Source organism: Ixodes scapularis, unplaced genomic scaffold, assembly GCF_016920785.2.
Source record: "Ixodes scapularis isolate PalLabHiFi unplaced genomic scaffold, ASM1692078v2 PGA_scaffold2__306_contigs__length_199485367, whole genome shotgun sequence".
NCBI lineage: Eukaryota > Metazoa > Arthropoda > Arachnida > Ixodida > Ixodidae > Ixodes > Ixodes scapularis.
In genome coordinates, this window is record NW_024609857.1 from 149,397,419 (window position 1) to 149,425,033 (window position 27,615).

Genomic DNA, 27,615 nt, shown 5'->3' on the forward strand with positions numbered 1-27,615 from the left:
TCAGAGCGGGCCGTGACCTCCCACTAAGTTGCGTCTAATGGCTGGGTCACTGATCTGTGCGAATGCACAGAGCGGGCCGTGACCTCCCACTAAGTTGCGTCTAATGGCTGGGTCACTGATCTGTGCGAATGCTCAGAGCGGGCCGTGACCTCCCACTAAGTTGCGTCTAATGGCTGGGTCACTGATTTGTGCGAATGCTCAAAGCGGGCCGTGACCTCCCACTAAGTTGCGTCTAATGGCTGGGTCACTGATCTGTGCGAAGGCTCAGAGCGGGCCGTGACTTCCCACTAAGTTGCGTCTAATGGCTGGGTCAATGATCTGTGCGAATGCTCAGAGCGGGCCCTGACCTCCCACTAAGTTGCGTCTAATGGCTGGGTCACTGTTCTGTGCGAAGGCTCAGAGCGGGCCGTGACCTCCCACTAAGTTGCGTCTAATGGCTGGGTCACTGATTTGTGCGAATGCTCAGAGCGGGCCGTGACCTCCCACTAAGTTGCGTCTAATGGCTGGGTCACTGATCTGTGCGAAGGCTCAGAGCGGGCCGTGACCTCCCACTAAGTTGCGTCTAATGGCTGGGTCACTGATCTGTGCGAATGCTCAGAGCGGGCCCTGACCTCCCACTAAGTTGCGTCTAATGGCTGGGTCACTGATCTGTGCAAAGGCTCAGAGCGGGCCGTGACCTCCCACTAAGTTGCGTCTAATGGCTGGGTCACTGATCTGTGCGAAGGCTCAGAGCGGTCCGTGACCTCCCACTAAGTTGCGTCTAATGGCTGGGTCAATGATCTGTGCGAAGGCTCAGAGCGGGCCGTGACCTCCCACTAAGTCGCGTCTAATGGCTGGGTCACTGATCTGTGCGAAGGCTCAGAGCGGGCCGTGACCTCCCACTAAGTTGCGTCTAATGCACACTAAACATTATAACACCCATAATCGTGTAAAAAGGGTCTAAGTTAGGAAAAACACCCTTCTTACACTTCATTTACACGATATTTGAATATCGGTGGGTGTAAAAAGGGTGTGCTGATGTTTTTCACCCCTTCCACACCCTTTTTACGACCTCGCTTATTGCGATGGCGTCTGAAATCGTGTAAAAAGGGTGTATGGGCGAATTATACGCCCTGTATTAACACGGTGTGAAAGGGGCGTTATGGTGATGCCAGTCTAATACACCCATGATTTCACATCCGTTAATGCTTATTGCTTTGCTGAAACTGTTGCTGATGGTATAAACATCCAGTATAATTAATCGCTACACGAAGTCGCGTATGGTTAGGAAGTGATGGAGTATAGTTTTTGCAACTCCGATCGAACTCTTCGTCCGAGAGGAGCCGAAAATTACGTGTCGCGTGTGCGTCAGTTTCATCAGTTCAACTTCGACTTAAAAAAAACATCTCCACTCGCAAAAGATGAACGAAGACGTGTCAATATACAACCCAAACAGCACACAGCATTGCGCCGATATAGGATCAAATATGAAAAATTGCGCCGTTACCATTTTGGTCCAGCCAATATCTGTGAAAAAAAGGATGGGTCGCGGCGACGCCATCCTGACATACCGTAGGCGATGCCGTTTTTGGTTGAGCGTCAAGATTCCCGCATGAATGGCCTATGCCGGCGAGGTATGTCTATTTCTTAACCGCCTAAAATCCGACGTTAAAAAAGAAAAGAAAAACAAGATGAAGCAAAACGGAATCTGCTTACTTTTAACCAGAGAAAGACCTCCTGCGCTGAACCACTGAACAAACTATGGGCCGTGGCGCCCTCATTTCGTGTATTACAAACTCACCTGACTGGCCCTCGCACTACTTATAGCACCTTCACTGAGATTTTATTTTGTGTGTAGTTCTAACGAAACAATTCCGCAAGACAATCGAAAGTGCCGAATTTATGACACCCCGGCTATAGTACGCGATCCTTAGTTGACACCAAAATATCTAGCCTCCCGACGCTTTTTTTTCCTTTTTTTTTTCTTTTTTCGTACGGGTGAAATTGCATCTCTTGTTTCATGCGTTCGAATTTGTTTTGTGCTATTTATTTCGTGATTTCGCGGTCGGCATCAGAGCACGCACGCCACTGCGTGAAGCAAGTCCTGACGTGTCCCATTTTGCGACCCTCCTTGGGCAGCCCAGGTGGCTTATACAAAGCCGCAGAGGGAGATTAGCTGCTTTGTCCACCCCTCTTTGACCTCGTCTTCTGATAAGCCTCCACACCTTCTTTTGTGTCTTCGTGTGGCTGCGAGCGAGTGCGAAGGCCGCTTCTAGCAAATCAGAGGGCTGGTGTGTAACACGTGACCGTTCTCCGTAGGACAGGGACGCTTGGACTATAATATGTCACGTGACTCGCTCCGACGCGCTGATGGGCTCACTGGGGCCGAAGTCTTTGCCGTATTCCAAATTACGGTGAGTGTAGGGGCCACGTAGGTCCGGTTTCTAAAAAGCTTCCGTCAGGCGTCAGTGTTCTTCTGTTTTTCGTGCGTTGCAGTCGCAGCCGTGGTTTTTCGTCTTGAACGGCCGGAATACGTTCATACTAATTTTTTGGTAATATTTGTGAATTTCGTCGGAGTCCATAGAATTATTGTGCTGTGTTTGTTGGACGCGTTTCGACAAAGAACTAACTGCTCGTCGGCGCTCGTGAGACTTCCGCTGATTGTGATCGACCGCCTTCATCCTCGACATTGTGTTTGCGTAGTTTTGTGCTGCCCGAGTCGGATTGTGCATCTATCACGACAGAGAGCTGCTCATCGGCGACGGCGAGAGTTCCGTTGAATGTGAGCAACCGCCTTCATCCTGGACGTTGTGTTTGCGAATTTTTCTGTGGTGCCCGAACCGGATTATGCAACTATCACGGATTACATGAGATCGGTGTTTTATTTGTAAGTACTCTGCAAGCATGCTTCCGGTAGTAGTCCTGCTTCCGTCTCAATAGACCATTTTACTGTTTACAAGCATGAACTGCTGCTTACGCCTCAATCAACTCCCGGTCGTTCCGTCTCTGCCAGCCTGTCGAGTTTTGCCTACGTCAGCAGAGCTAGAAAGCTTTAAAGTAGGTTTAGGCGAAGGAAAGCCTTATTTAAAGTTTGAGTGCATTTATTTTAAGCCTCGAAGAATTTTGTAGCTTTGTCACAAAAACTTAACACTAGGTCACAAATGCCAGCATTTGAGGTTTGACATGGGTTTCTCGCGAATTCGCGAAAGAAGAAGATGAGGTCCATGCACGTTTTTTCTGGATTCAAAAAATAAAGTGTTCCACATGTTTCAATTTGTTAGCAATCATTTCTCCGTAAATACTTTTTGATGAAGTGCTGTGTTACAAATTTAGTATAACTTCTTGTAGCTGAATGAAGTGAGAGTTACTGCGCAGGCGAGCTGGTGAAGGATCATGGTGAAAAAAACCCAAGACTAGGACAAAAAATCGGGACAACACAACACGTCTCAAGACATTTTGAGGCAGTATTGTGTTTTCCCAATTTTTTTGTCACTAGTCTCGGGGTTTACCCACCATGCTCTTCTAGCTGCAGTACACGTTTTTGGTAGGGTGTACTGCTGCCATCACACCCTAATAAATAGGTGTAGAGCAGAATCACTCCTTTCTGTATAGGGTGTAAGGGATTACACCGGTTTTTGAGGGTGTGAGAAATAACACCATTTTTCTAGGGCGTTTTTGTACACCAATAAGGGGGTGAGTTGTGACCCATGCCATTTACACCAATAAGGGCGTGAAAATGTTTAGTGTGTGGCTGGGTCACTGATCTGTGCAAAGGCTCAGAGCGGGCGGTGACCTCCCACTAAGTTGCGTCTAATGGCTGGGTCACTGATCTGTGCGAAGGCTCAGAGCGGGCCGTGACCTCCCACTAAGTTGCGTCTAATGGCTGGGTCACTGATCTGTGCGAAGGCTCAGAGCGGGCCGTGAACAGTCGGCAAAATATTTTTTTTCATGAAGAAACAAATGCGTCCCACTTATGATTTTTTGCATGTGTCCATTTAAGACGACTCCTTATTTGTAATGTTTTGGTGCTAAAAAACAACATAATGTAGATCTAAATCGCTGTATTATTGTTTACGGGGTGAAGTGTATATGCTGAGTTGCAAAATAAAACAATAAAAATAAGGTAATAAATGTAACAAGCAAGCCCTTCGTTGGTGAGATTCCTAGTGCGGATTTTCAGTTTGGTATTGGCTTTCCCCAACTAAACTTTTTATGAGACAATGCTTCTAAGGTGAAAGGTTGGAAACGCGAAAATATTTCCGTCGCTGTTGGTAGACGAGACCGAGACCACGCCCCAAATTCCTCTTTAGGCAAACACAGCTTCTTCGATGTTCCACACCGTTTGAACAATTATCAGCCTCTTGAAGAACCACGCTGTTGGGCGCCGATTTCAACTTTTCGTACTTCCACTAAACTACAGCAAAGAGATTTAAAAACAAACGTACGCAAAGATACCATAAGTACTAATTCTTTTGTGGAAGTAAATGACGCACCTTCGAAACAGCGTATAAGAGATGAAAGTTTTTATCAAATCCTCCCATGTATTTCAAACTAAAAATAATAAATAAATAATGTTTACAGGAAGAAAAGACGACGCGGAACTATCTCCTCACAAAGCCAGCTTGACGTCGAAAAAATATGCTTACATTGCGCCCTTAGCTCAAGGCTTCTGCTGAGAGTTCTACCTACTCTCGATTCTAAGTGGGAAATGGAAAAAAAAGAAACCAAAAATTCGAGACAAAATTTTTCTTTTCCTTTTTTTTAAATATTATTTTCTTTTTTTGAGCTCGTGGGTCGTTCCCTGGGTCGAGTGTCCCCTTCAAGTTGCTCGAGTTGGCATGCTCTCTCGACCGTGACGCGATCTGTGCGGTCCGCTCGACGCGTTTGTCGTGCGCTGGCCCATTTTCTGTTGACGCAGCGGTGCCTCTCTGTTCCTTTTGCGCATGTATTATTTAATGCGTCTTCGCCGAATGTCGCAGTCGCTACACACCGTTGGAATCCGTGCTTGTTGTACAGCGGTGTGCCTCTGAAGCCGTCTCCCTGACTTCCTAGTTCGTGTTGGTTTCGTCCTTGAAGGAAATCAAGGAGAGAAAAAAAAATATAAAAAAGAGACTGTCCATGTCAGACTATCTTGGGAAATAAGGAAAAACCAGAAACTTTATTAAAGTTAAAAAAAAAAAACGCGAGCAAAGGGATTTAGAACGCAGTACTGGCAATTTTAGACAATGCTACCGAAGTATTTTTGTTTGTGTGAACTTTTAAATCAACTGTGTTCGATTACTTTCTCATTAGCTTCGGGGTATTGGTTCCGTAAAAGTTTGTAAATTTTATAAAATTCTAAAATTAATCCTGAATAATTTCGTAAAATATACCAAAATTATGTTAAAACTATTTAAAAAATGTGTCGTTGTTACGAAATTGGGTTTCAACACGCCTACTGACATTACTTACCAATGAATAGCTAGATATTGCGGTCTGCTTAGATTTGTAAATGTTTTATGGACATTGCTTTCATTTTTTTAAGTAAAGGGGTCGAACCGTGGCGATATTCTCATAAGTAATAACATAGAGGAGCCAACATAATTCACACTACGCCTATTCAACTAAGGCATCGTATTTCGCCATAAAAGAAAGTTTATTAATTGTACTATAGCATTACAATTCACTTAAAGGGAGTGTTTTGTTTCACATTAATATTGTATGTGAACCCTTGGGAGATACTTTATTCCTAGACCGTCGACATTACGAAACACGAATGTTTTAATACTTTAGACACCGACACACGTACAAAAGCAAAAAGAAAAAGGACATATAGAGTCATGAATTTTAAACGAAAACCCTTCATTGTATAAAGAACCGACAAGCATGACACTGAATTAAGCAAACGGCATGTTTACTACGGTATTATGCATTATAACCGGCCGACCGTCATAAACTAATGAATAATTAATGCTCACGACGAAATAAAAAAAAAATAAAAAAACATCAACGAACCATACAGGGACACACGGTCATAAAAAAAAATTCGGGAGTAAAAACTATTTAAACCCCCCCCCCCCCAAAAAAAAAAAAAAAAAAAGAAAGGAAACACTGTAACGTTATGACTATAAGTCAAAGAACAGTATTAAATAAATCCCAGAATCGACTCAGCTAGAGAACTTCATTTGCAATTATTAAATTTTCTTAAGAGCTTTTTTTTCTCAAATACCATACCAGTGATGCTACTATGCATTGGCAGATAGCACTTCATTCAGAATGTTATTTTGCTTACGAAACTAATAATACCCATTCCAGTTATTATTTCCGCGTTTCCATTCATACACTATGCTTTATATCGGTGGGAAGGCGCAGACTTACACGAAAACCTTATTACGTCCCTATTGCCTTCATATTTCTCTTCAGAAATATTTAAAAAAAAAACTATAAGTTACGAAGTATACTAGGAATCGCCAATTTAGGAAAATATATACTGTAAATAATCTGGGCCTCCTAACGGATTTTACCTTCTTCGATTTTGTAACTCTGCAAAAGTCTTTGGCATTTTTGTGCTTTTGTAACCTTTACCTGAATTTATTTGTGTACTAATTTATTGAAAATACCTTTAAAGGCTTTTCGAGTGATTGTATTATTCTGGAAAGGGCCGGGGGGACGGGGGAGTACATAAAATACAAGATTATAAAGAACGAAAATGTAAACATGCCGTCAAAACAATATGTACGACAGCAAGCTAGAACTTAGAATAAGGTTTTTTAAAAAATCATTTCCCCCGTTTTGTATGTCTTCTGTGTCGAAGAATGACAAAATGTTTTATGTGCAGTGAGGGGCCTGCAACTTTCAGGGTCGGCGCGGCTTTTGACAAAGGATCTGACGCTGGCGGCTCCATTCCTTACGCTCCCGCGAGATGATATCGTCCTTGCCAAAGAACGACGACGTCGCCTAGATCGCTTCGTCGGCGCACAATAGACTCGATGACACGAGCGACGGCAAATTCAGGTGACTGACGTCCCTATCGCAAGGCAGGAAAACGATAAATAATGTTTGTATGCGCAGCTCTACATTCCTACAAAAATGCTAACCCGCCTCCAGGGGAAAAAATGTTAAAAAAGTTGTCTTTTTTGTTTTTTGGATGATTAAATATATGCATTAAACAAAAATAACGAAGAATATTGAACAGGCTGAGTTGAACAGCTCGTTGTTTACATGGTCGATTCAGGCGCTCGCGTTTGTAACGTCAGTCTGCATTTTGTTTTACGTAACCGTTTGTATTGTGGCAGGACAAACATATTTTAACCATTGCAGCACGAAATTAAGCGTTTCTAATCAAATTAGTATATCTCTCAAGTCTTGAATGAGTCAACCGTTTTAGTATGCGCAAAATAAGTAAGTTATTCTTCTACAAAAAAAGTTAAAAATATTGTGTATCTTTGAATACATTGCCACGCGCGTCGACGAGCGAGTGCTCGCGTGGCCAAATAGTTACCGTGCTTGGCTTTCTCGCGGAGGCCCCCGGTTCAATTCTCGGAAGCGGAATTTCTTTTAATGCGAGAGTATTAACTGTCCCATTGAGCGAGCTGACGTCATCAGAGCGAGCTGACATCATCAGAATGAGAAAAGACATTAAAAAAACTGAACATTCTATTGGGTTCCGGGGAAAAGCCTTCACCAACGGAGAAAGCAGAATCATGACCGGCGATCAGAGAGCGAGGAAGACCCCCCCCCCCCCCACCCCCCCGCCCCCCCGCCCTTTCCCCCCGCCCCCCCCCCCCCCTCCCCCTCTTCTGGTGGAAGAGAAGGCACATCTGGAAGCGTATCCAAAATCATTTTTGTGTGGGATGGTTTGTTTTCCAGCGTCGCGGATAGAAATACTCAGATTTTCTTGGACCCAGATTCCCCCACTAAAATATTGATTCTGCTCTTTTGTTTTCCGGCCGCCCGTATTGTTGACGCTTTTATTTTCAACTGATCGCCGTCGCGCACTCGTCTTCTTTTCCGCTTGCTTGCTGCTCATTCAGCCGACAATCGTCAATCGTTCATTGATTTCTGTCCCCCCCCCCCGGGCCGGCATTGGCCGATTTAAAATACAAGAGACAAGGGGTGCGAAAAAGCGTAAGATGATAAAGTGAACGTTGAAGCTTTAATGTAAGTGGAGTCCCACTGCCCCGATTGTGTTTGAGACCCTTTGCGTGTCATTTATATTTGCTTTTTTGCTTATTATTTTTATGTGAACCAGTTTCTTTTCGTTTCTATGGTCCTCAAATTACATCGCGAAAAGGAAAGAAAAGCTTGTTATATTGCACAGAAACGCAGGCTAATATCATGTTACTCGGAACAGCTGAATGTGTTATTCATGTCCGCGACAGGAATGACATACACAGAAAACTTTACGTTAGGTTTAAAACAACGCAGTTTTACTCCAACGAAGTTAGTTAAAGAAGAGCAAAACGAAACATAAACGAGTGAAACTCGTTACTAGAAGGGGCGAGTCTATTTCAGCACAATGTTTTTCTCAATGTGAAACGGAATCAACTTCAGTCGAAACTGATGACGTAAGTAAAGTATTTCTACGATTGAATAAAAATAATAACAAGAAATGCGAGAGACATAATAAAAGCCCGCGCTCTCTTTGTTGTCTCTGCCACCCAGTGCTTTGCGGAAAGGCATTCCGGTTTCAATTTCCAGTTCGAAAACTCGATGGCTCCAAAGAGAAATCCAGCAAGACCCCATTTTTCATACGACGTCTCCAGTAGGTGGCATGCGTGGAGTAGCGCGAAATATGCAAACGCGTGGCTGGGCCGTAACTGGATCGAACGATATCTTGAATTGCCAAGCGGAATGCCAATATGACCGCCTTAGCAACCGAGCAAGATTCGAGATGCCGAAGAGCTAGTATATTGGAGTTTCGAAAACACGTATCATAACTCTAAAGAGCAATAGAATTAACCTTATCCTAAAAATAGGTAGATAATCACTAAAAGAAAGAAGGCGAGAACGAGCAAATATTTATTTATTTATTTATTCATTTTCAGCGCCTACCAACAGCCAGAAGCCTAGAATGGTAGAGCACCAAGTCATATTACAAAGGACAAAACGACAAAACAAATAAATCCAAAAAACAACCCGACGGCAACGCACTAAATTAGATTGTCAACACTTTTCTTGAATGATGTGATGTCATCCTTAAAAAAATCAAGGCGCCTATCTAGATGATTAAAATAGTTTTGTATGCGAACTACATTAGAGAAACAATGCATGGGATTAACGCAAAGGTGCCGTTAATCCCATGTTCAAAACATTTCACTAATGGTGAAAAATTAAAAAAAAAAAAGTTCAAACTAATTGCGTTTTGTATAGTCAAGTGCAACTGCATACTTTTTTGTTGATTTAGTTCAGGTGCAGGGAGATCACTGGCTGAATTTGTTAGCGCTACAGAACTCAGAGCACGTTACGTGAAATCTCGCGCTGCAGTACTCAGGGTCCTCGGTTGAACTCCCGCCCCTGCACTTTTCGATCTGGACGAGCACCGTGTAAAATAGCCTTAGCTAAGTTAATGACGAGACAGCCATTCGAAGCATCCGAAACGGTCGGGGCCTTTTTTATGATCACGAGAGTGCCACTAGCTCTCAAGAAAAAAGCACGCGCTCGTACGCAGAGCTCGCAGACTTGCCCGTCGGCTGTGTGCCCGGTACATACATCACACCCCTTCCTCCTTAGACGTGGGCACCGTATCTGTCCGGTGGTCGACGCGCTCGGGAGCTCACCCGCGTTGCGGTTGACGAGGCAGATCCCACTGTTGGTAATGGGCGAACGGAAACATCGTCGTCTGGGCTGGGCTGTCTAGTTTTTGTTTGTTCGGACCATTCGCGCCCGAAGGTGTGCCATGGCGATCGTCTAAGCACATGTGCCAAAGTGGTGGTGGTTGCGGCTGTCTCTCCCAGCAGCTCGAATTGGGAGCGCGATGTCGAATATGATTTGAATGTCGTCTGACTTGACCCCGCTCTGTGTCAACCATACAGGATCGTGGTCCCGCGCGGCGCGCGATGGAGCCCGGCATCCACTTTCGCTCGTTTGGGAACTGTCGAATCCACACGGGTAGTCCCTGTGTAAATTTGTGGATGACGATGCTTTCTTCAGGCAACTGCTTGAAGAGGGATGACTTGAGTCGATCCAGTACAGAAGGCGATTCTCGGCCGTACATCATCCACGCAAAAGTCTTGCCGGTTGTTGCGTGCACTGTCGTGTGCTGCTTGAGTAGGAAACGTCTCGACACGCACGACAGGTCTTCCCATCCTTTTTGAGCTAACTTTTGTTTGAGCTCCTGTACCATCCGCTCAGCCTGTTCGTTGGGTGCCGGGTGGTAGGGTGCGCTCGTGACTGCGATGATGTTGTTCATGCGGTAAAACTTCGCAAATTCTTCTGAGATGAACGCAGCCCCGTTTTCTGAACAAACCTTCCTTGGCACTCCAAATGTGGCGAATAATCCTCGCAGCTCCTTGATTACAGCGTTTGATGCCATGCTGCTAACTACTCTCACCTCCAGCCACTTTGTGTATGCGTCTACAACAACCAGAAATACTTTCCCGTCCACTGGACCCGCAAAGTCCTTGTGAAGCGTATCCCAGGCTGTTGATGGTCGTTCCCAATTTGTCATCGGTGCTTTTAGCTTGGTTTTCTGGTTTGTTTGACATTGGGTACATTCCGCCACACACAATTCAATATGTCATTTCCTGGCCACCACATGTAACTTCTGGCACAGACTTTCATGGCCACGGTTCCACGATGTCCTGAGTGTACCAGAGCCAAGGACTCAAGCCGCAGAGACGCTGGTATCACAACACGTGATCCCCATGTTAAACATCCTTGTTGTATCACCAGTTCAGTGTCCTTCTTCCTGAATGGTTGAAAGATGTCTTCCTTGAGGCTCCTGAAATTTCCACTCTGAAATACGTCGTACACACGGCAAAGAGTAGCGTCTTCTTTTGTCTTGTCTGCCAGTTTCTCGACAGTAATTGGTGGCCTGGTTAACGCTTCCAGCATGAGCACACCTCCGGGACGCTGTGGCTCGTCGTTGCCAGTAAAGGTAGTTTGCTTAAAGCGTCTGCATTCTGATTCCGTTTTCCTGGTTGGTAAACAAGATCGTAGTTATAGGCCGTGAGCTTAACGCAACACATTTTCATGCTTGGCGCATGAATGAGCGGAACCGGACTTTGTGGACCTAGAATTCCCAGAAGTGGTTGATGATCCGTTCTGATAGCAACATGTCGACCGGAAATGTAGCGGTGGAACCTGCTTGTCGCATACACTATTGCTAAACCCTCCTTGTCCAACTGGGAGTAGTTTTCCTCGGCCTTTTCCAATCTTCTAGACATGAAAGTTACAGGAGACTCGTTTCCTTCTTTGTCTAGGTGCGCCAGTACCGCACCGATGCCGTAGAGTGATGCGTCGCACGACAATACCAGTGGCTTATTATCGTCATAATGAGATAGAACTGTACGTACCCCGATAGCTTCTTTAACTTGCAGAAACGCCTGCTGATGCCGTGCACCCCACTGCCATGAAGCGTCTTTCTCAAGCAGCCTGTATAGCACTTTGGCTATTGAGGCTCGGTTCTGAATGAAACGGTCATAAAATGCCAGGAGTCCTAGAAATGACTGAAACATGGCCCGGCTGGTCGGCTCCGGCATCTCTTTGATTGCTCTCAGTTTTTCTTCTGTGGGCTGTACTCCCGTTGCATTTATCTTATGTCCCAGAAACTTCACTTCTTCCACACCGAAATGACACTTTGACCTTTTTAAGCGAAGCCCGGTGTTCACCAACCTGATCAAAACTGCCTCAAGTCGCTCAAGGTGCTGTCTTTGTGGTTCCGCTGATAATAGCATCATCCAGGTAGACTTCCACGCCGGGTAGTCCTGCCAGGATTGTTTCCATGTAGCGTTGGAAAATCGCTGGGGCAGCCGAAATTCCAAAAGGCATTCGTTTAACCCTGTAGTCCCTTGATGGTGTTAATGGTGCTGCTGTCACGTGGAGCTGTTGATATGCCTGAGTGAGATACAGCGTCGAACATATGGTGCCTCCCTGCACACTCGTCAGGAGGTCTGTTACAGTTGGCATTGGATACACCGCTGGTTTTGCAGCTGCGTTCACCGTGCTCCTATAGTCTCCGCACATCCGTATAGTGCCGTCCTTCTTTCGCACGATCACCAGCGGTGTTGCTCAGTCGGAGTGCTGCGTCGGCTCGATTATGCCTTGGTTTGAAGCGTCCGCAGTTCTGCTTCCACTGCGGTGCGCATTGCGAAGGGAACCGGTCGAGCCTTTAGAAAGCGCGGTGTCGCATCTTCCTTCAGCTCCAGATGTACCGCGTGGCCCTTGTGCCCATTTATCTCTGGATCAAAAATTTCCTCGTGTGTCAGCAACACGTCATGAAGGGTCTTGGCCTGGTCAAGCTGGTATATTCCGCTGACTCTGATACTGAGTGCCGGGAACCAGTTTCTCCCAAGCAGATTGCAGCCCGAAGCTGAGGCCACGATTAGCGTGAGCAGACAGTTTTTTGATTTGTGTCGGACGCGGTTTTCTGCTGACCCGAGAACTTGTGGCATCAGGTTCGAGCTGCAATCTGCTTTGGAGAAACTGGTTCCCGGCACTTAATACCAGAGTCAGCGGGATATACCAGCTTGACCAGGGCAAAACCCTTCATGACGTGTTCCTGACCCACGAGGAAGTTTTTGATCCAGAGATAAATGGACACAAGGGCCACACGGTACATCTGGAGGTGAAGCAAGATGCGACACCCCGCTTTTTAAAGGCTCGACCGGTTCCCTTCGCAATGCGCACCGCAGTGGAAGCAGAACTGCGGACGCTTCAAGACCAAGGCATAATAATCTTCGTCGCCAGTGTAAAATACCTATATCTAGGCTAATGACGAGACACCCATTCGAAGAATCTGAAACGGTCGGGTTTTTTTTATGATGAGGAGAGCGCTGCCAGCCCTCGAGACAAAATCACGCGCTCGTGCGCAGAGCTCGAAGACTTGCCCGCCGGCTGTGTTCCCGGTACATACATCACATACCGTACCGGCGTGCGGTCATGTATGACGTGGTGGACGTTAAAGGGATGGTGAACCGAAATTTGGATTGCAAAAAAACTATGCTGGAGATGATGTAGGCGGGACGCTACACTCCCTACAACACTACTAGTAAGGCGATATCTCAAATGGACGGCCGTAATTTTGGAAAAAGAAGTCGAGATTGAACAGGCCGACGAGGCGCGTGACCGTCAAGAGAGAATATATCTTTATTAAAACAAAACGTTCAAAGTGGAGATTTTAGCAGCTGCAGAACCAGTGCCGGCTACTCCAGACCATTGATTGAAATTACAAGCAGCATATAAATTTTACAAAAAAAAAAGATTATGTACATAAATATATACATATACATACATACATATACATATATACACATATATACATATATATATATACACATACACACATACACGTATACATACACGTACACGCACATACATGCATATATATATGCAATAAAATAATCATTTACATATTTACAATATCGAAAACCCGACGTCACAGTACGTCCGACCATCCCTGGTGGGAGGCACCGTCCTTGGACTAAGCAACCGTCCTCACTATGAGGAGGTATCCACCTTGTCCTCGGACCGGCAGCCTCTAGAACGGTGTCCTGTCCCTTCCAAAAATAGGCCGCAGCACAGTGACGGCATGCCAGGAGCGTACACTATATGAAATTTGTTGTTGTCAATAGTTCTCACTTAATTTTGTGTCCTCCAGATAATCTACAAGATACCCGATCACAGTTTGTTGGGTCCTTCGTGTGTTCCATGGACCAAGGAGTGTTGTGAGGGACAATGGGCGGTTATCGATAGTAGACATTTGTTCTCGAAGATGGTCTCGTTCATCTGTGTACCTTCGGCAGTTGATTAGTACATGTTCTGCGTCGTCTATTTCGTCACATGTGGTGCACAAAGGGGAGGTAACTTGTCGTATTCGATGTAGGAAGTGTTTTCCAAAAGGAACACCTAATCGAAGTTTGTGTATCAATGTTTCAGAAGCTCTTGAAATGTGTCTTGGCATCCAAAATTTTAAGTTAGGGTCAATCCGTTCGAGGTGGGAGTTTTGAGGAGCGTCTTTATAACAAGTAGCCTCGGATCTTTTCCTTGATGTCCTTCTGAGCAGGTTTAATGTGTCTCCTTTCGTGAAAGTAATTGCAGTCTTGGTATTTATATTGTGGGCATTTTTGGCTGCCCGATCGGCCGCTTCATTTCCTTGAATGCCACAATGTGCAGGGATCCATTGAAAATTAATTTTATGTCCAGTTTCAATAGCTCTCGAGTGGTGGAAACAAATATTAATGGCAATAGATGAACTTGTTGGTGATATGTATTTTATCATGTTCAGTGCGCTCATTGAATCCGTGTAGAGAGTCCAACTGGTAATACTTGTTTTCTGAGTAAAGTAGAGAACCGCTTGCAAAATAGCAAATAGTTCTGTGTTAGTTGAGCTTGTCTTGTGTGAAAGTAAGAAGCTTTTTTCTATATTTAAAGATGAAATTATAAATGCTGCTGTAGATGATAAATCGCTTGTTGACCCATCCGTGTAGACCGCAGTAACGTCATCCGGGGCTTCAGAAAGCATTGAAAGTGTCATTTGCTTCAGCGTGGTTTGGTTTAAAGTCGATTTTTTCACAACTCCAGGTACTGATGTAGAAATATTTGCAGAGTAAGCGTGACCGTCAAGATACCTAGTTTCCTCCTCTTTTCGCTTCGCTCCCTCGAGGCCGCGAGGCGGAGAAGACGCGAGGCCCTTCCCTCTCCCTCTCGGAGAAACATGACGTCAACATTCCTGCCAAATGCGCCTCTTTTTTTGAAAAATACGGTCATCCATTTGAGATATTAGAGAGTTTTAGGGAACCGTTTTTGCACATCCGATACGGTACGATGCGCCCTCCGGTACGAGCTGCGCATGCGCTTGTCTTCTGCGATCTTACCGTAATGCGCTGGTCGAACCGTAAGGCACGACCGGCACGACCAATGGCCGACATGGACAGTCTCGCTTGGTTAGCAAAACGGCGATTTCGCTGGCGGAGAGAGCGTGCCGTGGCTCCAAACATTAATAAAATAAATCGTGGCAGTGCCTGGCAGGAGCGCCATGTGTGACAGCAAGTCCATAAAGTTTGAGTCAGCAAAAAAAAAAAAAGAATAAAGAACAAAACGCACTAGGATTTTTTCAATAGAAATAAATTTGTGTTTAGCGGTGACAGAAATTGTTTGCTCGGTAGCTAGAGGAGGAAGAAGAAGGCGTTCGGAACGGCAGCAAGAAACATGATGTCTGGTGGAAACACCGTATCGGCCACTGGCCGAGTTAATCCCGTATCGTCCGACAACAGTACAAGCATAGCCTCCTCTATATAGAGGAGGCTATGGTACAAGCGACTACAAGGTAATCCTTCCCCGTTTTCCGACCGGCAACCTAATTCTAAACTCCGTATTCCTTCATGCTGACATAAGCGCTAGCCCTTACTCAGCGCCAGACTTTCGTGATGCCCTTAAAGACGTAATAGATCTACGAGACGTAAAGGCAACGGGACAATACCAGATGAGTCACATTTGGACGGTCACCTGCACAAACGCGCTCGCGAAAGCGAAACTGTGTCAACAAAGAGAGCTTCTCGTGAAAGGACGAAAATGTCTGGTTATAGACCCAGACACTCGTGACATCAAGATAAAAATCATTTGGCTACCAGCCCATCTTGAAGACCGACGCGTCGCTGAGGCCTTGCAGGCCTACGGAACTGTGCGGAGCATAAGCCGGGATAAATGGAGATGCCCCGGCATGGAACATATGGACACTTTAAACAGAGAAGTGAACATCACACTTCACGACGACATCACGATTGAGAAGGTGCCACATCTCTTGAAGATTTTTGGATGTCAGTGCCTCCTACTCGTGCCAGGACGTCCACCTCTATGCCTAAGGTATAACAGAGTGGGGCATGTACGACGCCAGTGCAAGACCCCCCGCTGCTTTAAATGTGGGAGATACGGACACACGAGTGATACGTGTGTCACAACGTATACAAGTAAACTCCTTGGACCGAGAACCCAAGAGGCCGAAGAACATAGTGAGCTGCTGATGGATGTCACGGAGGTCCTCGACGCCTCGGGGCACACACCGCCGGCATCAACGATCGAAAAGTTCGTGGAACAGGAACACCCAAGAGCAGCACCTGCCATCAATGAATGCAAGGATGACCCTGGGGGCCTCCCGGAGCCACCACCGCCGGACAAGGACGACACGTCATCCTCATCATCAGAGTCAACGATTGTCGGCGAAGTCGTTACAGAGTGCGACAAAGACCATGACGAGGTGGACGCGGAACCCACAATCATCGCATCGGCCTCTGAGACGTCGAGACCATCTGATGAACCAGAAGGAACCTCAACGCCCCTCTCGACCAAAAGTTCCTCTGCTGACGAGCTCCCTTCCAAGAGGTCCAAGAAAGACCGCCAGCCGGCTGGGATACGGCACAAGCCGTACTCCAAGCTGCTGGGGAAACTCCAGGGTACCGAGAACAACCACTAAAATGTCCTGATGTATCCCGCCCTTCCATTACATATTCCAACGCTAAATGTTAGAGGTTTAGGGTCTAGAAGGAAGCAGTTTCAGCTGTTGCGTCTTTTTGAAAAGGAGAAAGTTGACGTTGCGGCAGTACAGGAGACAAAATTATCTACAGATGAAGGCATTGCTGAAGCGTTAGAACTCTTTCTTAAGGATTACGAAATCTGCATTAGCCAAGCCAAAGGAGTCTCTGCCGGATGTTTTCTTTTTTTTTTCGTAAACAGCTTGAGCTATCATCAGTTTCCATTCTTAATGACCTGGAAGGGCGCCTTATTTCCTGCGGCATTTGTTTTAGGCAGATAGATTGGCGTTTTATTTGCCTGTATGCTCCAAATACGCCTAGAGAAAGAACACCATTCTTTAACTTTTAACTGCGTTTGTAGTGCAGACGACCGATCGGTGTCACAAACAAGGTATGACGGAAGTGCCGCCGCTCTACGGGGCACGCTTCAAGACCATAACCTTGTTGATGTAGCTTACAAAGAAGGTGAATCGATACGCTACACCCATTTCCAAGGAACGTCTCACGCACGTTTAGACAGAATATATGTCTCAGGTGATATAATCGACTCAATGAGTAATTATCAAGTCAAACCAGTTTTCTTTTCTGATCATTGCCTGGTATCAGTCTGCTTTGGGCCCCGCAGACTCCGAGGTGTTCATCAAGAGTGGGAACACTGGAAGCTCAACCTGAGGCTTCTAAGTGATGAGCAATTTTCAACCAACATCTCCTTACTTTTGTCGAATACACTGCAAAACATTGGCATGCACGTCTTTGCAAAATGGGATAGTTTCAAGCAAGAAGTAAAAAACATCGCAATCGAACGCTCTACAATTGCATCATATATGAACAAACAACAGCAGCGAGACCTTTTTAAAGATTTAGTAACCCTGCACGAGCTTGAATGCTTAAATCCAGGCGCGTACAGCGACGATATTAACATAGTGCGAGCCCAGCTTCAAAAATATGCAACCGAAAAGTACCGCGGAGCATTAATTCGTTCGCGGAAGAAACGCTTTCTCCTCGGCGAACAACCTACAAAAAGATCTCTGGACGACGAAAGGCGCAACGCACTGTCAAAGGAAATAGTAGAAATCAACAAAGATGGATTGATACTCACCGATGCCACTGATATAGTGAAATCTTTTCACCACTTCTACACAAATATTTTTGGAACAGTAATAGTCACAAAAGCGAAGACTGAGATAGAAAAGCTACTAGCACAAATGCCAAAACTTGACGAGGAAGATCGCAATCTAATTGAAGGCCCTATAACATTAAACGAAATTAAGGCCGCAATTAAATCTCTCCCAAATGGGAAAACACCAGGACCGGATGGACTAAGCGGTGAATTTTACAAAAAGTTCCAAGACATTATATCTCCTGTTTTACTGGCTGTATTTGAAGAATCCTACATACAGAAAACTCTTCCCCCTTCATTTTACTGTGGACTCACGGTTATGCTGCCAAAAACAAAAGACCCGGAAATGCTTAAAAAGATGAAAAACTACAGACCAATATCACTCTGCAACGTAGATTATAAAATTTACGCTAAAGTGCTCAATGAAAGACTTCAGTGCGTAATAGAAAAACTGGTAGGGGAGCACCAAACTTGTGGGATACGCGCGGCAGATCTATCCAAACGAACGTACATGTCCTAGAGTCAGCGTCAGACAATAATGACCAGGTTGCACTTGTACAAATAGACCTCACAAAAGCCTTTGACCGTGTGAGTCATTCATTTTTATTTGCCCTTCTTGAGCACGTAAACTTGGGAGAGACACTTCTGGAAGGAATCCGACTTTGCTACATGCATAGTTCGACACGACTGAAAATCAATAACACACTTTCTGATGAAATTAAGATCAAATCTTCCGTAAGGCAGGGTTGCCCTCTCTCTCCCCTCCTTTTTGCATTGTATTTAGAGCCCTTATGCCTTAGCATCCTGAAAACAGAATCTATTCGTGGGTACTCCGTGGCAAATGTTGAGGTAAAAGTCCTCGCGTACGCAGACGATGTTGGACTTTTTTGCGTTGACAAGAAGAGTGTCGAGAAAGCGCTTGATCAAACAGCGCGTTACTGCGCAATCACAGGGGCTTCGGTGAATCCATCAAAATGTAATGGCTTCTGGTACGGCTCCTGGGCCACAAAACCACGGTTTTTTTGCGGGGATAGCGTGGAATCAGGGTCCGATCACATACCTCGGAGTACCGCTCTCACAAATTCGTGGTAGCTCGACGTACTGGACCTCCCTTGCGACCACACTGAAACGGAAGGTTGATGTGTCGAAAGGTAGAGACATTTCCATTTTTACTAGAGCAAGTGTCTGCAATATATTCCTTGCTTCGAAGCTTATGTACGTCCTTCAAGTGCTCCATTGCGCTCGAACAGACATCCAAAAATTTCATCGAATATTTGCCACTTTGAAATGGTGCTCAACGTGGGAACGTGTAAAAAGGGACAACCTTTTCCTTCCTTTCGAATCTGGTGGTTTAGGCCTATGTCATATTTTTGTCCGCCAGTTGGTATCAAGATTCTTTTTCTTTAAAAATGCCAATCACAATTTCCTTAAGGTCATACTTCAATCACGCCTTGCCGAGAGTTTAAGTTATCTTGTTGTTTCAACGGGCGAAACGTCGAAAAAGTAGGCCCTGGGGATTTTTAATGGAAGTCGTCGATACCTTCAATTTTCTGAAAACACGGTTTTCATTGGAATATTTGTTTAGCGTGTCGAGGAAGACACTGTCGAGGAATACTACGGAAAGTTTGTTTCCTCTACCACTTTATCGTACCCGTTTCACGTTAGAACCCATCAATGATGTTTTCAAACGAGTAAAAAAAAATGGGCGTGCCTCCCTCAACCAAGACATTCTTCTTCAAATTGCATACATCAACCTTACCAGTAAAAACTTACCTCCAGGAAAAAGGAATATTTGTACTGTGGACTGTTAATTGCAGACTCTGTAACAAGCCAGAAACCATAGAGCACTGTTTTATTTACTGCACCGATGCCTTTTTATTCTGGGATGTTCTGCAACGCACGCTAAAAAAAGATCTAATACTTAATGACTACAGTCTCCGCTTCCTCCCGTTCGCTGAAAACGAAACCGTCCCGTACGACATGTCCGCTCTGTTGGGACTTCATAGTCTATGGAAATGTCGCATGATCGACAGACACGCAGAGAAACCCCGTACAACGAAATCGCTTTTTCTGGAACAGGTAGCGCAAGTGAGGAGCGTATACGCTTCACCTGTCAGTCAACCAGAGTGGTTTGCCTTCTTCGATGCATGTCTTGGTCTCCCAGATTTCTGAAAAGCTCTATTGATGATATATATTTCCGTAACCATTGTATTACACTTGTTGATGATATTTCTGTGTCTAAATTTATAACACCTACTGGCCACATGTTCAAGATGCCAAATATAAGGTGTGTGTGCGACATTGGTATGTAAATATGGTGTGAAAGTGAATGTCCCGTAACTGTATATATCCATAAGTATCAACATGTTATGCCACTTGCGAAAATTCCCATGCAATAAAGGAAAAAAATCGGGCAAAAAAAAAAAGTTGCTCGGCAGCTCAGTGGATTGGAGCGCCGATTTCTCGAACTCGTAGAGGACCGGTAGTGGAGAGTTCCTCCAGACATTTTTTTTTTACATATTTAGAAGGTTTCTTTTTTTGTTCGTTTTATACAAACATTGGATATGCATTTTGAGCACTTATCACCCGTTTTTTACAGCTGCTGTTATGACTGAGGATTATCTGTAGTGGCAACAGAGTGAGCAACAGCCTTCTGCATCAAGGCTCTGGATACTTTTTAGTTTAAAAATGTTGCATGAATTAAAAATTTCTGTACAAATGCTAATCCCATATATCCTATAAAACGAGCCTTTTGAATATTGGGGATGGTTTTAATAAGTGCTCAGCAGTACAGTTACAGGTTTTCCTTTATATTTTCTTCGTGGTCGTACCATACACGGCGCAACGATCGGTACGCGGGCGTACGACCGTGATCGTCTGCTATCTGTACCGTAAGAGAGCAACATGAGCGCCGCATCTACCTCCGTCCCTCCGCCTCCTCCTCGCGAGCGGTTTACAGCAGAAGACAACATCTTTCTACTTCGGGAGGTGCTAGGCGCTACTCCTTTTTCACTCCAGCACTTTGAACTGACGCAGCGTTGAAAAAGAGCTTCTCGTTGCGAGGAGCGAAGGAGCGGATTGACCTCCTCGTAAATAAAAATAGAGATTTGAGACGTACTGAAAGATACGTCATTCCAAAAATATACACTGTATGGAAAGAAAAACAGAAATCATTACATTCCTTCCTTATTTAACGAACTCCCAGACTCCCTTATGAATATAGAATCCACTAGGGTACTAAAAAGGAAACTAAGGAATTGGTGTCAAGCATCTGAGCAGTAGATATCGTAGCGTAACCGTTGGAGACATTTCGTATTTTTATTTCATGGTTGGGTGAGTAGACTTGGCTATAAACACCTATATTTCATGCCCTAAAGTGCTCTTTTTTTGTATTTATTTGTGCTGCTAATTTCGTGTTCCTTTCATTTTTTTTTTTTTTTTAGCTGCGAAGTGTTTTCTTTTTTTTCTTTTTTTTTTGTAACAACATGTATTGTAGTTGGTCGCCTGGCCCCACATACAAGCATAATTCTGCTTTTGTGGGCCAGCTCTTTATTTTGTATGACTTGATCTTAAAATGAAAATTGAATTAAATTAAAAATTTAATTGAAAATTGAATTGAATCAGCTTTGTACAAGAAAAATGACCGCATCAACTTGAGAAAGTGAGTATATTTTGGTTATTTTTGTATTTTCTTCGAGATTTAATATTTCTAGTTTTATTTGTGCATAGCTTTCTTAATACTCGATCCTGCATTGGGCCTCGAGGGAAAGAGACAGGATCGCTAGCAGACGACTTCGAATGTTGATGATAAGCGCGCGCGAGCGTGTTCTTGTGCCAAATCGAGTTTGCTTTCGGCAACGTTTCAGCATATCAGGACGTGGTTGGTGTAAACATCATTTTTGGTTGATGTAAAACACCGAAGCTTGGCCGCTGAGAACGCATGATTTATTAGAAAACAAGTCACTATGTACGGTCGAGGCATTTTTTTATTCTCCAAGTATATAAATCTGGCAAACTGAAAGAAAAAAAAATACGCTGGCACATCATTCGTGGTATCCGCACATCATTCGTGGTATCACAACTTTTTTGTTTACTCAAAAGCTACGCCAAGTTGAACGTCCTATGCCTTGCCGCCAACAAGCGCCTTCTCTTAGTGTATCGGTGCTCGGTGGCACCCGAAAGAAATGCGACTGACTCCGTGTCACGGCAAACCAAAAATAATGTTTATTCCCTCGTGCCCCTGCACAAGTCACGGGCCCCACTGCACGCGCGTGCGTGCCTCGCTTATAGAAAGCGGGAAGTTCAAAAGAGACTCACGCCACACTTTGTGCGCAGACAGTCGTACAAAATCACTTTTTCTAAATTTCTTTCGCTGAATAGAGCCAACTCCAAGTCATGGTCAAAAAGATCGAGCGCCATTGTTGTCGGAAAGCTCGTCTGCTTCTTTAGCAGACGAACATTTTAGAACTTCGCTGTGCTAGGGGCGACACGCCGTGGTGCGCCAGGTTTTGTTGTCGGAAAGCTCGTCTGCTTCTTTAGCAGACGAACATTTTAGAACTTCGCTGTGCTAGGGGCGACACGCCGTGGTGCGCCAGGTTTTGTATTACGGAAGCGCATTCATTCCAGTAAAAAAACGAGACCAACCATAAGTAGGTATACTATATTTTTGGTCCTCTATATATTTAGGGTGCGATCTTTATTTACTTGAGTTTCTGCGATTTGTACAAACACATGCAAATTCGTCTTTTCTCGATGAGGCGGATGCAGGTTTCCGTTGCCAGGGGGCGCGACCTGTACCGATCGTCTGCTATCGTCTGCAAATACGGTTCCCCCAAAGCCGTTTCAGGGCACACGATCGGTCCACACGCCCGATCCAAGGTATCGATCGTTTTTGTTTATCGATCGTATTTTGTTCCGGTTCCCTAAAACTCTCTATTGCTGCATGAGTGATGCTTTGGTGCTTGTAGCATCCCGTTGCACGCTTTTGCCGCGTGTTTTGAGGAATCCAGATTTCGGTTCAGCATCCCTTTAAAGAGCCCGGACTAGGTGGTACTACACTGGATACATTTCGAATCTGGCGTGCACTAGTGTCGCGATGCCTCAAAGATAGGCCGGTCTTACGTTGTCTCAACACGAACGTCAAATTTGTTTTTGTGGTTACTTTAGGTACGGGTTTGCAATTCATATTTTAGCTTCCGGTAGTTGCTCCGGAGCTATAAGTGACGGTTAAATCAGCTAAAACCCCCCTTTTTAAAGTACCTGTTTTGTTTTTTTGTTTTTTTGTTTTCAAAACGGGGAACTAATATATTTTTCAACCTTTAATTTTTAATCATGAACATCTTTAATAGTAATTTACGTGTTCGTTATATACCTATGCGGTAAAAAACGATGGATAGTTATGATTGATATAGTCGCTCTTACAAATCATGAGAGATAAAACAATTTTCGATAATTCATTTATTTTGGAGTCGGATACTATAAAATATCTGTTCCGGAAAACGACTAATCGATATCGTCTGCACGGCGCAGACCGTGGTTTCGCGTAAAAGCAGAATAAAAAGTAATTTCAAGCTCTTTTCTAAGACGAAAAGCAAACGTGCCATCTTTCAAGGAAAACTGTTTCCGACAGATAGGGTGCGCGTGGGGATCCTCCAACTGCCCATTTTCTTCACGCGTTTTTTTTTTTTTAAGCCTTTATTTGCATTCTTGTTTTTCTATGCTCGTGTGTCGTACGTCATAATCGCAAATATCTGCGTTATGGAAATTAATGCTGAACTATTCGTCCGTATGCCAATTAAGTTTTTTCAACCAAATATTAAAAAAAAAAAAACTTTAAGAAAGAAAACGAAAATAAATTCAAGTGAAGAGAATGCAGTGACTCCACTGGTGACTCGTGACTGTAACACCAGCGCGCCGCTCGCCCTCTCGCGGACGAGCGGAGGACCAGAGGAGTGGGGAGTCGGGACGCCATCGGCGGCGGCACGGAGGTGGGGGCAGGGACTGTCGGCCTTCGTGCCTTGGTGCTGCTATTACCGCGTGGTTTTGGTTCTTCTGTGCGTGTGTGAAGCAGTTTAAACGGAAAAACCTGAGCTCGTTAAAATAGGCATTCTTTAGTTCCGCCTCGCAACAGCGTTGCACGAATGGATCGGAATGTCTAATTTCGATAGGGACCTTCTTTTATTGCATACGCTGCGGATTTCAGGTCTTGTGGTCGCCTGCTCAATTTGTGCTCAACGTGACGGAAAATGCTCCCGCTAATAATGCAGAGCTCTACCGTACGGTCTACGAAAGTCTATTATTTACCCTAAGTAGGAGAAAACTGGTGGCGCATCTGTATGTCGGGCAACAGACACCGGGAATGGGTTCGCGTTTAAACGCCGTTACAAGGAACATGTCCATTTGCTCCAAGCACTTTCAATAGACGTAGCACGCGTACTTGTTTTCAGGTAATTACAAAGTCAAATAAAGAAACACTTGGAGTGTTTTAGGCGCTCTTGTGATAGCCAGCCGTTCGTGAAAAGATTTCAACGGACCTTTTTGGCGAGGCTGGTCGGAACGTTGCGACTAAACCATACACAAATGTACGGTACATTAAAATTTTGTTTTTTCATAAAGCAATAAATGAAACCCCTAAACCCACCGATTATGTTAATATGACGTTTTTATTTTGCGTAACATCACCGCAGGCAACCGTGTGCACGGCAATGCTCCTGGCGCGCGCTGAAAATTCTGCTTCAAAGGCGCAGCGCGAGCTTCCGGTTGCAATGCTGCACGTACGGTAGCCTGCGGTCGCGCTATCCTAAAACTTCCAATCAATAACCATAGCGCAGTTTGATAACGTGTTTCAATACACTAAAACCGCGACGGTGAGTACCGAGTTGGGAGTCTATGACACGAAGATATCAATACTGTGAACGCTGCTCTTCCGGATCTTGACGGTCACCGTGCGCGGCTTACATTTTAGAGCACTAATGGCCAGGCAAACCTCAAACACCACGATATCTTTATCACCCTTAAAATATGTTGCTACAAACAGTGACGTGTCCGGTGTCCAAAACACGCTCGCCCTTCACGAAGCTCCGCAAATTGAGGTTTCCGCAACATCTAAATATCAACATCCTTTTTTTCATAACGCACATCAACATCTTCGTCACGTGTAAAAAGCTCCTGCCCTGACCACTTCGCATTTGTTGAGAAATAAATTATTTTCAGTGCACTGATTAGCGTCAGCGAGCATGTGCGCGGGTACGGGAAATCCTGGAGTATCTATCCCCGTCTCTTCCGCCATCTTGGAACTACCGCCCCGCCATCTATAGGGCATTGTATTTGCGAGTAGGGAAGCGAAACGAGGAATGCCACAGCGCGTGTACAGATCGGGTAGTGGTGGTAATATCAGGCTCTCATCAAAATTTCACCAAACTTCAATAAACACTAAAATAAAAAAAAACTACTAAAAATGATGAAACATATGTATTCAACCTTACAAAATACTTTAACAGCTTTCTACAGAATGTGTGTAGAGAACAGTAGTATAGACTATCTAAAGAATAGGTAACCACTTCTTAACCACTGCCTCAAACGTTTTGGCCGTTGTGTTATGTAAACTTTCCGTAGAACTTAGTGCGTACAGATTAGATCAAAATTTTATACCAAGCAGATAGAGGGTCTTTTTCATAAATAATTGGCCAGTTTTCGCATTAAAAATGTAAGCACCGAACACTACCCCTAGGTTTTTCGTGCTGCATTCATGGAAAGGATAACTTGCGACATGTCGCAAGCACATCATCCGAAACACACAGACACCAAAATTGCGCACGCCACGACGCACAAAAAAACAACAAAAAACAAAAAAACATTAGCAATACGGCGATGTTGACGACCCTACCGCGTTCTATTGCCGCGTGCGCAGTTATACTCCGTTTCTCCTTATGTTGTACCGCAGCAAAGGCTAGAAGCGCGAGCTCATAGCGTTGGCAACTGCCTTTGGTGCACGAGAGCTTGCGCCGCCGAGATGTGCCCTAGAGCAAGGAGCTCGCGCTTCTAGCCTTTCCTGCGATACAACACAAGGTGAAACCGAGTATAGACAAGTAGGGAGCGCGCTTGGCTCCCACGCAGCTGGCCGGGGATCGGATCATGCCACCGCTTCTCGAATCTTTCTTTCTTTATGTACATAGGTGATTGTAAAACATTGTTCTAAAATATTCTACACTATTCTACAATGTTCTAGGTTACCAGGGAAGGTTCAAAAGAAGCCGCGCCGCGCTGTAGTCACTCCTTTTCCAGCGCTCGGTCTTGCTGCTGTGTCGACATCGACGCCCGCGATGCCCAGTTATCGTACCTTTTAGTTTGGCACACGTTCGCAACCACTAAATCTTTAATTAACTTCGTCTTCTTCTGCTTCGTCGTCTGCCATTGGGGACTTAATTTGCAATCATTTCAGCGAATACGACCCCAGAAGATAAGGTTGCAAAAAATTTAAAGATGTTTACAACTCCCTGTAATGCCGAATTGGAGCGCAGCTCTTGAGGAGGAGGAGGGGAGGGTACGGAGGTGAAGGTGTACTCACTCCCTTCCTCCCCCTTCTCCCCTCCTCCTCCCCTGCTCCACTCCTATTTGGCGGGAAATTTTCGCTAACTTTTTTGCTAAATTCAGCGCAAAAAATTCCCCATTAAATTTAGCGACGATATGTTTCCGCTAAATTTAGCGTGCAATTTTTTTCGCTGAATTGGCGGGGAAATTTTCTGCTAAATCCAGCGGGTAATTTCTTCTTTCGCAAAATTTAGCGAGGCATTGTATCTGCTAAAATTACCGGGAAAAATGTTTCTGCTAAATTTATTGGGGAACTTTTTCTGCTAAATTTAACTGGGAAATTTTTCCGTTACATTTAGGGGGGAAATTTTTTCCGCTATGTTTAGTGGAGAAATGTTTCTGTTAAGTTTACCGGGGAATGTTTCCCGATAAATTTAGCGGGGAAATTTCCACGCTAACTCTAGCGGGGAATTTTTCAGCTAAAAATAGCGGGGAAAGTTTTCCACTAAATATAGCGGAAAAAACTTCCTTCCTCCTGCACCTCCATCGTAACGCTCATGACGTCGCTTGTGACCCTCGTGACGTCATTATGGGAAACGTCCCATAATGCAACGTCCGGTTGCGCCGACGGCGGTTGCGCCGACGGCGGTTGCGCCGACGGCGCCTAAAGGCTCGTTCACACACTTGTAACCGAGAACGACGGAGAGAGACAAGACCGGTTTTTAAGCCTCTTGCGACGTCTCAAGCGCCGTTCACACATATGCTACCGAGTAAGACCGAGAGAGACCGGACCGGTTTTTAAGCCTCTTGCGACGTCTTAGGACTAGCTCCGCTGCAGCGCATCCAGTCCTAAGACGTCGCAAGAGGCTTAAAAACCGGTCTGGTCTCTCTCGGTCTTACTCGGTTGCCTATGTGTGAACGGCACTTTAGAATCGGGTGCGCTGCTGCGGAGCTGGTCCTAAGACGTCGTAAGAGGCTTAAAGGGGCACTGACACATGAGTAATATTTTTATTTTAGAGCGCAGCACTTAGGCGCCCGTTTCCGGCTTGGGCGGCGTCGCCGTCGCCATCGGCGTAACCATAAGGTCGCGTGACCCCCCAGTTCACGTGACCCCTCAGTACCGTTCCCCTCAGTACCCTCCCCTCAGTAACCTTCCCTCCTCCTCCTCAAGAGCTGCGCTCCAATTCGGCGTTACAGGGAGTTGTAAACGGTTTTCACTTTTTTATTATCAGTAACGATTGAAAACGATGCCGGGACATTACGCTCAAAATTCGAAACTTGGGAATTCAGTATTTGTGAATTAAAAAAACAATTTCCAAT

General features: G+C 45.0%; 1 pseudogene; it reads right to left on the reverse strand.

Moving 5' to 3' along the window:
• Positions 1–9,686: 9,686 nt before the first annotated feature.
• Positions 9,687–10,432, reverse strand: LOC120838045 (annotated as a pseudogene).
• Between the last annotated feature and the right edge of the window lie 17,183 nt (positions 10,433–27,615).